The 14616-nt window shown below is 38.6% G+C and overlaps 1 long non-coding RNA gene across 4 annotated transcripts; it reads left to right on the top strand.

The window, feature by feature from the left end:
- The first annotated feature begins 8230 nt into the window (after positions 1–8230).
- LOC145448663 (uncharacterized) lies at positions 8231–13802 on the top strand. Of its 4 annotated transcripts, none has more exons than XR_013917993.1 (4): positions 8231–9535; positions 10881–10963; positions 12264–12449; positions 13334–13802. It is a non-coding gene; the product is annotated as an uncharacterized LOC145448663 (long non-coding RNA). The 4 variants fall into 4 exon arrangements; XR_013917994.1 differs by having other exon boundaries at positions 12264–12489; XR_013917992.1 differs by having other exon boundaries at positions 12264–13802.
- The last annotated feature ends 814 nt before the right edge of the window (positions 13803–14616 follow it).

Genomic DNA, 14616 nt, shown 5'->3' with positions numbered 1-14616 from the left:
GTGTTGTTGCCCAAACGCAGCTTGATTATGTTGGCCCAGAGAATTTGGCTAGCCAGACCATATTGATGGAATATGGTCACAGTAAGATAATATTTTGGGCTATTTTACATGAACTTTCCAACATTTGATTTGATATGTCCACTAAAACAGTTGTTATTCTGCTTTCGAACAAGACCTTAATTGCTGGTTTCAATGGTAACTGTGTTTGTCAAAGGCTGCAAAGGTAATTTCTTTTCCATGTTAGATGTTTATTTGTTTGTTTGTGGTGTTCATGGTGGTGGTTCGACTACACTGGTCATTTTACACCAGGCCGGTTCTTATTATTATTATTCCGTATCTGCCCGATTACCAGTGAACTCGGCACTTGGTGAATTCGGCCGCACAAACTCGGCACTTGGTGAATTCGGCCGTGGTAGATCTCGTAGCGGTACCGGTCACCATGATTGGTTACTGGAATGTTTGCCGGTGAACTTGGCACTTTGAGTGGTTGTCAATGTTGTACGGGGGTCAGTGCATGCGTAGATCACACAGTCACGGCGTGATTAGATCACAGATTGCGTAATTGCGGGAAATAACGCGACGCTCTTCACTTGGTGAACTCGGCCCTTGGAGGAATTGGCACTAGAACACCTTCGCATTAGAAATGCATTTAGTATGAATGAACAGTATCAAAAAGGAAATTTAAACGTGTCGTGGCTCGTGGTAGATCTCGTAATCTTGGGATCCTTCAACCGTGTTATCGAGACACCCTAATCCCAGAGTGGAATCGTCTCTCCAAAGGCAAAAAATAATTTATTTTGACGTGATCATGCGAAACATTTGTTGATGAGGAACACTGGCTTGTCGTGATCGATAAACGAAGAAGCGCCGCTTGATGTTCCACAGTTTTGATCTCACATACAACGCCAAGATCCATCTTCTCAAAACTTACACGACACAGGCCCGTGACTCACGCCATCGATTCCAAGCAGACCGCGCGTGGTCGGTTTATGAGCGCTGTGTTATTTCCCGTGGCTACGCAATCCGTGATCCAATCACGCCGTGACTGCGCGATCTACGGATGCCCTGACCTCCTTACAAGATTGACGAATCACTTGATAATACTATTATTAGTTTGATAATTCATATTAATAGCTGTAAATACACTTCATTTCAAAATTTCCCGAGGGCCGAATTCACCAAGTGCCGAGTTTGTGCGGCCGAATTCACCAAGTGCCGGGTGCATCGGCAACCATCTGCCCACTTACAGCACGGCCCACTCCTAGGCTTTTTAAGACATGGCTATGCGAATCAGATGGCGAGGAGGAGCCTAGATAAACGGCCAACACTTCGGTAGGAATTATGGAGTCGACGTGTCACGCTCGAACCCGCAATTCATTGGTGTTTAGCTATAATGGAACGTACCACTACGTTTCCTCGCCATACCTTGTAAAATGAGACCGTAGCATTTGGCATTTCGTGTGGCAATTGACTTTTGTGTGGAAAATTGTGTTCGTTTTAGAACTTATCCGAAACTTTTATTCCGCCATAGATTGTATATGATAAAACGATATCGGAATTGATCGAGAATTCCAAAGCAACTCACCACAAAGGAGGATTTAAAGAAGTTTGATGGAAAATTGAATGAAAGCAAAAGCAAGAGATGTGGTATGTTGAATCTGTTTTGGTATTTTTAAATAGGCCTACTTTGTTGTGCCGATAGCAGACGGTATATATAAACGTAAGATGTGGAAGCTATCAAGGTGTTTTTTGAAATTCAGTCAGTCAAAGTGGACGATCGTATTGCTTGGATTATATTTAGGCTTATTTTAGCATCTTTGAGATGCAACTCTAAACGTGGACGGTCATGAACAGTAGGGCTCTTCAAAAATGACTTTTTTTCTCAAATCGTACTGGCTACTTGATAAAATTGTTAGGTTACCTAATTTAAGCCTACAAACAAAATATGGTTCAAATCCAGCCAGTATCCGCTTTGCTACAAGAGAAGAAAGTTCCTATTTATTATATAAAAATGAATAATAAAAAATTTGAAGATTTTCTGTTCACCCCATGAAAGTGTTAGGCTGTCTATAGAAACGATGCTCTCCAAATTTGGTTCAATTCCAACCAGTGGAAGCGGAGTTATTGCTGTCGAAAAATTTGGATTTTAATAAAATAGTACTTACGGTGAGCACAACTTTAATAAGTAAACAAAGAATCGGTCACCGTAAATACTATTTTATTCAAATCCAAATTTTTCGACGGCAATATCTCCGCTTCCACTGGTTGGAATTGAACCAAATTTGGTGAGCATCGTTTCTATGGACAGCCTAACACTTTCATGGGGTGAACAGAAAATTTTCAAATTTTTATCACCTATTTATTTTTATATAATAAATAGAAACTTTCTTCTCCTGTAGCAAAGCGGTTACTGGCTGGAATTGAACCAAATTTTGTGTTTAGGCTTAAATTAGGTAACCTAACAATTTTATCAAGTAGCCAGAACGATTTGAGAAAAAAAGTCATATTTTAAGAGCCCTAATGTCCATGTCAGAGAAACGTTTTAGGGTAGGCCTACTCATATGTCTCGCAGCGTTCTCTACATAATTGTCAATTGCGATACAAACTGTTTGCTTGTATTGGTAAAGCCATCCAACTTCGAATTGTAAAATGTTGGGAGTCTTGATATCAAATTTTTGAAAGGTGCACTTTGAGAAGATTTCGGAATCTGTCAAATTATACAAAAATTTAGCAAATTCTTTGACATATTTCATCCATTTGGGACTCGATCAACGTAAAAGAATTGGTAATCATTTTATACAATATATTGTATTTGTAGTTGAAGTATAGTAATAATTCTTATGGTTACCGCACTTGTAACGATTCACGGCCATAACTGGAATAATTAGAATGATGTAACTTTCAAATTGTCATGCATTTTGCAACAACATTGTTCTCAATTTTCAAGGTGCTGACCATTCGAGGAAGAATCACCCACCGGGAATTCACGATCCGTAAACGCGGCCGACTGTTTCTCTCCTCAAGCGGAAGCGACAGAGAAGAGGAACGAAGAGAAAAAAGGAGCAGAAATAGCAAGAGTGTGACAAGTCGCGTCCGTTCGCTTTAATGCGTATTTCCATCCGCGAAGTAGTAGGTGGGAAAACTAATGGGCGTTTGGTTAGCGCTTATATAAGGTTGACTCCAGCGCTGTATTTGCTAAATGTTGCTATGAAATAGGGGTGGTGTCATTTGGTATCAATATTGACTATTGAAAGACCATTTGTTAGTGGTCATGGATTTGTTCGGCCAGTATGCAGTAATTTCTGATGGTCACTTCCCGGGCTTCTGTTCTCTAACCCCTCATGATTGTTATTCTGCTTCTAGTAAGACTGTCGATTCTAATGTTTTATCATAGCAATTTACAACGTAGCTGGCATGGAGACTCCGCTTTGAGAACTAGCGATGTTGTGACGGACAGCACTACTAGCGGATAGGTAACATACTCATTACTCAACTCACTGGTCAGTACTCACTCGGGTAGGATATCACTAGGTTTTAGCGAATAATTTAACGATATGAAGTTATTGTTTCGCGTTATTCTGAAGTTATGTGCCCCAAATGGCATGTTCAAATACTCGGATAACCAGCGGCCTCTTCACCTCTATTATTATAATGCCATATATGTGTTGGTCGTCATAAGGTGGTAGCTGGTAAAGGGGTTGATAGACCATTTCTGAATTGAAAAATCTTATTGAAACACAAAAAAAGATTGTAGTTTTATGTAAGGCGACCCGAGCAAAAAATGTTTTGAACTGATCTTGAACAAAAGTGTATTTTATAATCTGTTTGAAGCACTGCCACTCCACAAAATCGAACTGTAAGTCTGAATTCAGCATTGTTCAGAACAATCAGAGCGCCGCATACTGATTGTGACATCATTGAGCGTCTCGTCTTGCATTCGAGTACAAGTAGAAGTAGTAATTTCCTAGCAAGGAAAAAAGGGAGCATTTTACTTTTGGGTAAAGAACTTGTGACTGGAAGTAGAAGTAGAATCGGTCTAAAATCATAACTAATTGAGTAAGTAATGGAATTTTTAATAGTATATTGATATTGAAATGAACCCAAATATATTCGGCTGACACTTGTCAGGGGTAATTGTCAGCAACCTGTAGAGAATTGGAAGAACATTGTGAAATTTTGCATAACCTACTGGGAGTCATGATTTTAGACTTAAGTTTTTTAGCTAAAACTAGGTTTAGAGTACTTTGATAGAATACGTATTTTGAAATTTTTATGCGTACTTGAGTGTGAATTTATGGATCGAATCGCGTCACTGAAAAATTGTGCATTCCAGTTGGTGAACAAGCATCATCGTGCCACTTTCGATCGGTTGCGTTCTCTCCTCTCGGAAGACAGCAATCGTCGTAACCTCAGGAAACACATCGAAGGAATCAAACTGCCCTGCATCCCCTATTTGGGTATGAAATCTATCAGTTAGGCGTGGTCACAATGATTCGAGTCGAGTAGTGAGAGATGATTTCTAGTATGGAATTGAGGGACTCCTTGTCATTAAGAGTTAATTTAGCAACGAGAATTATAGTTACGGTACTATTTCCACTGCGAAAGCCTTGACACCCGGATTGGTTGCATCGCAGCATACAAAACATCTTCGCTCGCTTTATTTACAACGTTTTGCTCTCTGCTAGGTCAATTACTGGCTGAGTATCACTACAGCCTAAGAAACTGCACTAATTCTCATTTTAATGTCTTGCTGGTTATCTTGCTGTCAATTCTAATAATTTATTAATGTCTATACCAGTGCCGCCACTCAAATGTTTTGTTCTCTGTACACAATATTATTAGGTCTTCAGCTTTCCATGCAGAGTATCATTACACTTTCTAGACTTGAGTATATATCTCTCCAACTAGCTGCCAAATAACTGATTGATTTGGATTGTTGAATTGATCATTTTGGACAGAATGTGAAGAAATTTTAGTCAAGAATTCTTTTTGTGTTAGTGGCTGTTTTCAAAGAGTGCTGAAGTAGTCATCGTTGATCTTGATAATCAAGTAGAAGTGACGATTGAAGTCAGTTCTCTAGTCATATAATATTAAAAAATATAATAATAAAACTTGAAAACTTGAGTGGAAATAGTTCAGCATCGAATCCATTTTAGTAAGTATGGGCGAAAAAAATGTAGGAGTCATTCGTTAGTCGCTACCTCTGCCATTTTCGCAGTACGAATGTCTTAGCTATCAATCATCATTTTCATTTTATTTCTGCAGGGTGTTGAAAAGAAAAGGCCGCATGCTGGTTATTTAACTGGCTCATCAGAAGATGAAACCTGATGATGAGGACTGTTTTCACTTTCTTTCTGAAGACATTCGTTCGTTCGTTCGTTTTATTTTTTACAACGGCATTATTGCCAATTCGTTTGAAATTAAATTATCACAAATGTGATTAATATGTAGTAAATAATGTGGTGTGTGTACGCAGCCGTGATCAGGTTAAGCCCATAGTGGTAGAAAACAGGTTATTATATCAGGATCTTCTTCTTCTAACGTAGGATCTACATTCTACTCACCATGTTTAAAGGCTGTAGCATCTGCATAATATTTACATTATTGAAGGACATGGAAAAGACGTTGAATTGAGTCGACACAAAATCCCCCTTTCTACGACCTGCCAAGATCTAATATCTACTATATCGGCTCGGCTTATCTACATCTTTGGTCTGTACTGTGTTTGCTGGGAGTTGACTTCTCCCTTTTTGCGGAAGATTCCCCATCATCAGAAGTCGATACGTGGCCCCTCTTGCGAACTAGCAATGGAAATGACATAATCCAAGCATGGAAGAACGGATTTTGAATACTAATAACCTGAATTTAGTTTGCGAATAAAATATGGTTGTTCGATGAGAGATAATGATTTGAACATCATCTTCGACTCGGCAATTCCTAGCTACCAATTTTCAAGTGATCATGTTCTTATTGTTACGCCATAAATATAACGATGAAATGCACTCAAAGAAACAGTGTCAGTCAAAGTCGTTGATTGGATGATTCGATAACTGTTTCAAATAACGCCCTTAATCTCAAGTACAATCCAATCCGCTTAATTCTGACACCGGATAACCCGGACAGCCACTTTTTATTTAAAATGCCAGGAACGGAGCAAAATCGAAATTATACATTAAAAACTTTCTATAAATCGGATAATTCTCCGCTTTATTCAGGCATGTGTTCGATATCCCGAATCTTTAGGTTGTGCATTAATAAACAGTGTACGTTCGTTTTAATAAACATAAAACTCATAACGGTGACACAAAGACGATCCATACAGCTGCTATTGACAGTGGATTCATAAAGGACTTGACAGGTTTAGTCGCTTCTACTTCGTTACAACCACCTCCATCTTGAATAACAGGATCGTATAGAAAATATAGTTCAGTTGCCTTGCAGCCTTGCAGCATGCGGGGCTTGGTGAGTAATTTGTAGGATTACTGCACTATCTGAGCCCTGTGTGTATCACACAGTAATACAACATACAGTATTTGTTGAATCGTTTCCTATCGGAGTACTGTGGAATACAACTATCCTGACCGTATAACTCCAGTGCGTTTTATTCGGTTAGATTCATTTGCTGTGGTACTGCGGAGCTGTACTTCATTTTTAACGCCTCGCTATCGTACTTTCAATCCGTTCATTAACATTGCCAATATGCATGAAACGAAGAATTGAGTACTCCCTTACTTCGGACTAAAGTGAACGGAATCAAAGTGTAAAGATTAGGCAGAGTGGACTATACCACACGAAACACTAAGCATCTGAGCGATGCACACACCGCACAGTGTAACGAATTTTTAGAAGTCACAGATTTCAGGCCATGTCAAAATAATCTTGCCTGATTTCTCGCACATGATAGACATGATAAACAATATTGCATGAATTGTTTGGACCATCAGTTGTCTTACGGTACTTCGCGATAGCGGCATGATGTTAGAAAATACAAGATAACAATGATAAGCGTTACACAAATTCTATCCTCGACTCGCATGATATAAAGATCATGTCACACGTACGTTTTATGAAAAAAGTCCGACTCAACGGCCAACATCCCTCTAATCTACTCTTGACTGCCCTCATCATTGGGATCGTGAGCCATACTTAGACTATTTTGTAACTCCACAGTTACGAAAAAGTATTAGCAAAATACCATCTCCTTCACGTCTTCGTTGTTACATTGCATCAGCTACACCACGTCACTATTACAATGCGACAAGTCTTTGGTGCGCTCAGGCACAAAAGAGAATGATAATCATCGGGCGAGCCCTCAATCATCATGATTTTACCTCGCCTTAGACATTTGTCTGTATTGGAAGAAATGTAGGAAATCGAGAAATCGCAGTAACACCACCTAATAGCTCATTAATTCATTTTCGACGACAGGTTGGAAAATACATTATCATCCAGTTACACACGGTGATAAATTATATGTTCGCAGGTTCAGGGCCGTAGCATATGTGCTTGAAACCGCTCCACACTCCACACTGCACAGGGCCTATCAGTAGACTGACATGATATAGAATATTTTAGAGTAGATATTTAGTGAGTATTTTCTTCGGGTAGAATAGTAATCTTGTATTAATCGGTCACGAGTTTGGGTTTCGGAGCTGATGATTATTCAAACGATCGTTATGCGGTTGGCGTAAAAAATGTGAGAAATGTACTATAGCAATCTTTTAAAATTTTGTCAGCGCACGCATCCCTGGAGTGTGATGGAATTCTCCCGCAACCCATGTCTACAATAACAGAAGGAAGTAACTAAAATAATAGTAATGCCAGTTCTACTTGATGTACAGTGCCGACAGTAAAATCTTTACGTTCATTCTGCAAAAGCTCGTACTTTAATGTTTTCGACTGAAGCGTCGGGTCACCACAACACTTTTACTACATTATAAACTACGGTCTGGCGACACTTTACTATAAGGTCCTGGATCTGTGCACCTTATGCTGCATTACAGCTTCTTTAATAGTAAGATCTCTGGAATCGCACAATCTAGCTCAAGTTTGACGGCTTTCAAGATCCGTTGAATGTTGATGGTGCCGATTGAAGAAACACATCATGTCTCGAATTCGTTAGAGAATGGGCTGTGGTTCTGTGATTACTGCCCAGCAAACACAAAACCGTAAAAGGATCATCCGGGATCATCTCGATTAGGTTCTGATTTTCTAAGTGTCGAGGGAATGTCTAAAATACGTAATAGGATGGTCTTGTGGTTATATTCAATCAGAATAAATTCATACTCGGTGTTGTTCCATCTCATGCATTAGGCTTCGTTATATCCGGTAGTTAACCTAATAATGCAAATTTTCTATCTCTCGCGGGTACGACTAAAATACGTAGAAAGGATGACTTTGTCGGTACATTCAATCACGATGAATTCTATTCGGTTTTGTTCGATCTCATGCGGTAGCTTCGTTCTATCCATTAGAAAACAATGTTCTCCCTTCGTTTTATTGCGTGAGGATGTCACCGGTGTTGTATATTCGTGTTGTTGCTCTAAGGTCGAATAGTTTTGTTTTCCTCTGATATATATGATCTTCATTATATATATATTCGCTCTTTCGGTAATCTCGCATGTTCAACGAGAATGGTTAATAGTTTTATTCAGAGAATAACTAAATAAAAGTGATATGTTGTACGTTTAGGAATATGATTATCGATGCGTGACTTCTAGAATATTTCGGCGATTCAAATTTTACGTCATGGCGCCATACAAAGATTTGACGCGCAACAGGTCGCAGCCAGGCATAGTTCGCTCTTTCTGTATGGTAAATGCCGTAAATATATAGGAATTGTGACTGACTGAGGTAGCGGGTTAAAGGTATATATGCAGTAGCATATAGCTTATGGGGTATTTCGAATTGCCTGTAGTATATGACGCCTAGAGCTGTTTGACTTTCTGCAAAACAGGTGTAGACAACTATAGAAAAGTTTCAGCTTTTCCAGGTTAGAATTAGAGCTAAACCGTTTTTCCGAATTAGATTACAATTATATTGCTGGCATTTCGCTCTAATTTAGTGAAATTAGACCACTATAATTCGCTTCAAACATCTGAATTACCGGTAACTATACCTACGGTATATCATAATATTTATGCTTGAATTTTCTAGGTATATAAGTCATATAGATACATTCCTGTAGAACACTGATTCATGATTTTATAAAAGTTGGTGCAAGAATGGACATTTTCAACTTGATGTTGATTAATGGAGCAAAATTTGATATTTGAGTGCAATTATACCTCGAATCCAGTGACAAGATTATTAATCGTTGAAACCAAACGCAGCTTGATTATGTTGGCCCAGAGAATTTGGCTAGCCAGACCATATTGATGGAATATGGTCACAGTAAGATAATATTTTGGGCTATTTTACATGAACTTTCCAACATTTGATTTGATATGTCCACTAAAACAGTTGTTATTCTGCTTTCGAACAAGACCTTAATTGCTGGTTTCAATGGTAACTGTGTTTGTCAAAGGCTGCAAAGGTAATTTCTTTTCCATGTTAGATGTTTATTTGTTTGTTTGTGGTGTTCATGGTGGTGGTTCGACTACACTGGTCATTTTACACCAGGCCGGTTCTTATTATTATTATTCCGTATCTGCCCGATTACCAGTGAACTCGGCACTTGGTGAATTCGGCCGCATAAACTCGGCACTTGGTGAATTCGGCCGTGGTAGATCTCGTAGCGGTACCGGTCACCATGATTGGTTACTGGAATGTTTGCCGGTGAACTTGGCACTTTGAGTGGTTGTCAATGTTGTACGGGGGTCAGGGCATGCGTAGATCACACAGTCACGGCGTGATTAGATCACAGATTGCGTAATTGCGGGAAATAACGCGACGCTCTTCACTTGGTGAACTCGGCCCTTGGAGGAATTGGCACTAGAACACCTTCACATTAGAAATGCATTTAGTATGAATGAACAGTATCAAAAAGGAAATTTAAACGTGTCGTGGCACGTGGTAGATCTCGTAATCTTGGGATCCTTCAACCGTGTTATCGAGACACCCTAATCCCAGAGTGGAATCGTCTCTCCAAAGGCAAAAAATAATTTATTTTGACGTGATCATGCGAAACATTCGTTGATGAGGAACACTGGCTTGTCGTGATCGATAAACGAAGAAGCGCCGCTTGATGTTCCACAGTGTTGATCTCACATACAACGCCAAGATCCATCTTCTCAAAACTTACACGACACAGGCCCGTGACTCACGCCATCGATTCCAAGCAGACCGCGCGTGGTCGGTATATGAGCGCTGTGTTATTTCCCGTGGCTACGCAATCCGTGATCTAATCACGCCGTGACTGCGCGATCTACGGATGCCCTGACCTCCTTACAAGATTGACGAATCACTTGATAATACTATTATTAGTTTGATAATTCATATTAATAGCTGTAAATACACTTCATTTCAAAATTTCCCGAGGGCCGAATTCACCAAGTGCCGAGTTTGTGCGGCCGAATTCACCAAGTGCCGGGTGCATCGGCAACCATCTGCCCACTTACAGCACGGCCCACTCCTAGGCTTTTTAAGACATGGCTATGCGAATCAGATGGCGAGGAGGAGCCTAGATAAACAGCCAACACTTCGGTAGGAATTATGGAGTCGACGTGTCACGCTCGAACCCGCAATTCATTGGTGTTTAGCTATAATGGAACGTACCACTACGTTTCCTCGCCATACCTTGTAAAATGAGACGGTAGCATTTGGCATTTCGTGTGGCAATTGACTTTTGTGTGGAAAATTGTGTTCGTTTTAGAACTTATCCGAAACTTTTATTCCGCCATAGATTGTATATGATAAAACGATATCGGAATTGATCCTAGGAGAATTCCAAAGCAACTCACCACAAAGGAGGATTTAAAGAACTTTGATGGAAAATTGAATGAAAGCAAAAGCAAGAGATGTGGTATGTTGAATCTGTTTTGGTATTTTTAAATAGGCCTACTTTGTTGTGCCGATAGCAGACGGTATATATAAACGTAAGATGTGGAAGCTATCAAGGTGTTTTTAGAAATTCAGTCAGTCAAAGTGGACGATCGTATTGCTTGGATTATATTTAGGCTTATTTTAGCATCTTTGAGATGCAACTCTAAACGTGGACGGTCATGAACAGTAGGGCTCTTCAAAAATGACTTTTTTTCTCAAATCGTACTGGCTACTTGATAAAATTGTTAGGTTACCTAATTTAAGCCTACAAACAAAATATGGTTCAAATCCAGCCAGTATCCGCTTTGCTACAAGAGAAGAAAGTTCCTATTTATTATATAAAAATGAATAATAAAAAATTTGAAGATTTTCTGTTCACCCCATGAAAGTGTTAGGCTGTCTATAGAAACGATGCTCACCAAATTTGGTTCAATTCCAACCAGTGGAAGCGGAGTTATTGCTGTCGAAAAATTTGGATTTTAATAAAATAGTACTTACGGTGAGCACAACTTTAATAAGTAAACAAAGAATCGGTCACCGTAAATACTATTTTATTCAAATCCAAATTTTTCGACGGCAATATCTCCGCTTCCACTGGTTGGAATTGAACCAAATTTGGTGAGCATCGTTTCTATAGACAGCCTAACACTTTCATGGGGTGAACAGAAAATTTTCAAATTTTTATTACCTATTTATTTTTATATAATAAATAGAAACTTTCTTCTCCTGTAGCAAAGCGGTTACTGGCTGGAATTGAACCAAATTTTGTGTTTAGGCTTAAATTAGGTAACCTAACAATTTTATCAAGTAGCCAGAACGATTTGAGAAAAAAAGTCATATTTTAAGAGCCCTAATGTCCATGTCAGAGAAACGTTTTAGGGTTGGCCTACTCATATGTCTCGCAGCGTTCTCTACATAATTGTCAATTGCGATACAAACTGTTTGCTTGTATTGGTAAAGCCATCCAACTTCGAATTGTAAAATGTTGGGAGTCTTGATATCAAATTTTTGAAAGGTGCACTTTGAGAAGATTTCGGAATCTGTCAAATTATACAAAAATTTAGCAAATTCTTTGACATATTTCATCTATTTGGGACTCGATCAACGTAAAAGAATTGGTAATCATTTTATACAATATATTGTATTTGTAGTTGAAGTATAGTAATAATTCTTATGGTTACCGCACTTGTAACGATTCACGGCCATAACTGGAATAATTAGAATGATGTAACTTTCAAATTGTCATGCATTTTGCAACAACATTGTTCTTAATTTTCAAGGTGCTGACCATTCGAGGAAGAATCACCCACCGGGAATTCACGATCCGTAAATGCGGCCGACTGTTTCTCTCCTCAAGCGGAAGCGACAGAGAAGAGGAACGAAGAGAAAAAAGGAGCAGAAATAGCAAGAGTGTGACAAGTCGCGTCCGTTCGCTTTAATGCGTATTTCCATCCGCGAAGTAGTAGGTGGGAAAACTAATGGGCGTTTGGTTAGCGCTTATATAAGGTTGACTCCAGCGCTGTATTTGCTAAATGTTGCTATGAAATAGGGGTGGTGTCATTTGGTATCAATATTGACTATTGAAAGACCATTTATTAGTGGTCATGGATTTGTTCGGCCAGTATGCAGTAATTTCTGATGGTCACTTCCCGGGCTTCTGTTCTCTAACCCCTCATGATTGTTATTCTGCTTCTAGTAAGACTGTCGATTCTAATGTTTTATCGTATCATTTGTCGGAGGTTTCGCTCGCTTTATTTACAACGTTTTGCTCTCTGCTAGGTCAATTACTGGCTGAGTATCACTACAGCCTAAGAAACTGCACTAATTCTCCCTTGCTGGTTATCTTGCTGTCAATTCTAATAATTTATTAATGTCTATAACAGTGCCGCCACTCAAATGTTTTGTTCTCTGTACACAATATTATTAGGTCTTCAGCTTTCCATGCAGAGTATCATGACACTTTCTAGACTTGAGTATATATCTCTCCAACTAGCTGCCAAATAACTGATTCATTTGGATTGTTGAATTGATCATTTTGGACAGAATGTGAAGAAATTTTAGTCAAGAATTCTTTTTGTGTTAGTGGCTGTTTTCAAAGAGTGCTGAAGTAGTCATCGTTGATCTTGATAATCAAGTAGAAGTGACGATTGAAGTCAGTTCTCTAGTCATATAATATTAAAAAATATAATAATAAAACTTGAAAACTTGAGTGGAAATAGTTCAGAATCGAATCCATTTTAGTAAGTATGGGCGAAAAAAATGTAGGAGTCATTCGTTAGTCGCTACCTCTGCCATTTTCGCAGTACGAATGTCTTAGCTATTAATCATCATTTTCATTTTATTTCTGCAGGGTGTTGAAAAGAAAAGGCCGCATGCTGGTTATTTAACTGGCTCATCAGAAGATGAAACCTGATGATAAGGACTGTTTTCACTTTCTTTCTAAAGACACTCGTTCGTTTGTTCGTTTTATTTTTTACAACGGCATTATTGCCAATTCGTTTGAAATTAAATTATCACAAATGTGATTAATATGTAGTAAATAATGTGGTGTGTGTACGCAGCCGTGATCAGGTTAAGCCCATAGTGGTAGAAAACAGGTTATTATATCAGGATCTTCTTCTTCTAACGTAGAATCTACATTCTACTCACCATGTTTAAAGGCTGTAGCATCTGCATAATATTTACATTATTGAAGGACATGGAAAAGACGTTGAATTGAGTCGACACAAAATCCCCCTTTCTACGACCTGCCAAGATCTAATATCTACTATATCGGCTCGGCTTTTCTACATCTTTGGTCTGTACTGTGTTTGCTGGGTGTAGCCAGAAATATTGGGCTATCAAGCAGTGTTGGGTGGGTTCAAGTCGCCACCTTTGAGTCACGAGTTATCTCGAATCATTGCACATTTTGACTCGAGTCAAGTCAAGTCAATTGATTTTCGAAGGTGACTCGAGTCCAACTAAGTCACAATTCAAGTCAAATTTGGTTCAATTCCAACCGGTAGCCGCATTGCTACTGGAGAAGAAAGTTGCTATTTACTATATAAAAAAATTCAAAATCTTCTGTTCACCCCATGAAAGTGTTAGGTTGTCTATAGAAACGATGTTCACCAAATTTGGTTCAATTCTATACGGTGCAAGTGGAGTTATTGTCATCGAAAATTTTGGATTATGGATAAAATAGTATTTACGGTGACCAATTCTTGAATTATTTATTATGGTGGTGCCCACCGTAAATACTATTTTACTCAAATCCAAATTTATATTTTTACCACAATGCGTAATATAACTGCTGGAATTCCGCAGGGCCAGATCTCGTTAAAATAATTTGTCAGGCTTTGAGGCAAAAATGTTGTTTTAAGCCAAACTATTGCCTAATGACAGACAGTTCCAACTAGAAATGAAGATAATTAGTACAATTATAACATTATGCGGCAAAACACCTAATTTGCATACGTTAGGTCAAATGTGGTCAAAATTAAGTTTTTTAAGGTTAGAAAATGTAAGAATTTTGATTTTTAATGTGGTCAAAATCTTCTGTTTTTAGGTCAAAATAATCGCCCTAATTATGACATAGACATTAAATGACATCATGCAGTCATATAAAAAAAGTTTTCTCAGAGACCTTTTCAT

This window comes from Botryllus schlosseri, chromosome 10, assembly GCF_051294905.1.
Source record: "Botryllus schlosseri isolate E-star chromosome 10, Bs_hap1, whole genome shotgun sequence".
NCBI lineage: Eukaryota > Metazoa > Chordata > Ascidiacea > Stolidobranchia > Styelidae > Botryllus > Botryllus schlosseri.
The sequence above is the reverse complement of the archived record's forward strand: the minus strand, read 5'-3'. Positions and strand labels throughout refer to the sequence as shown.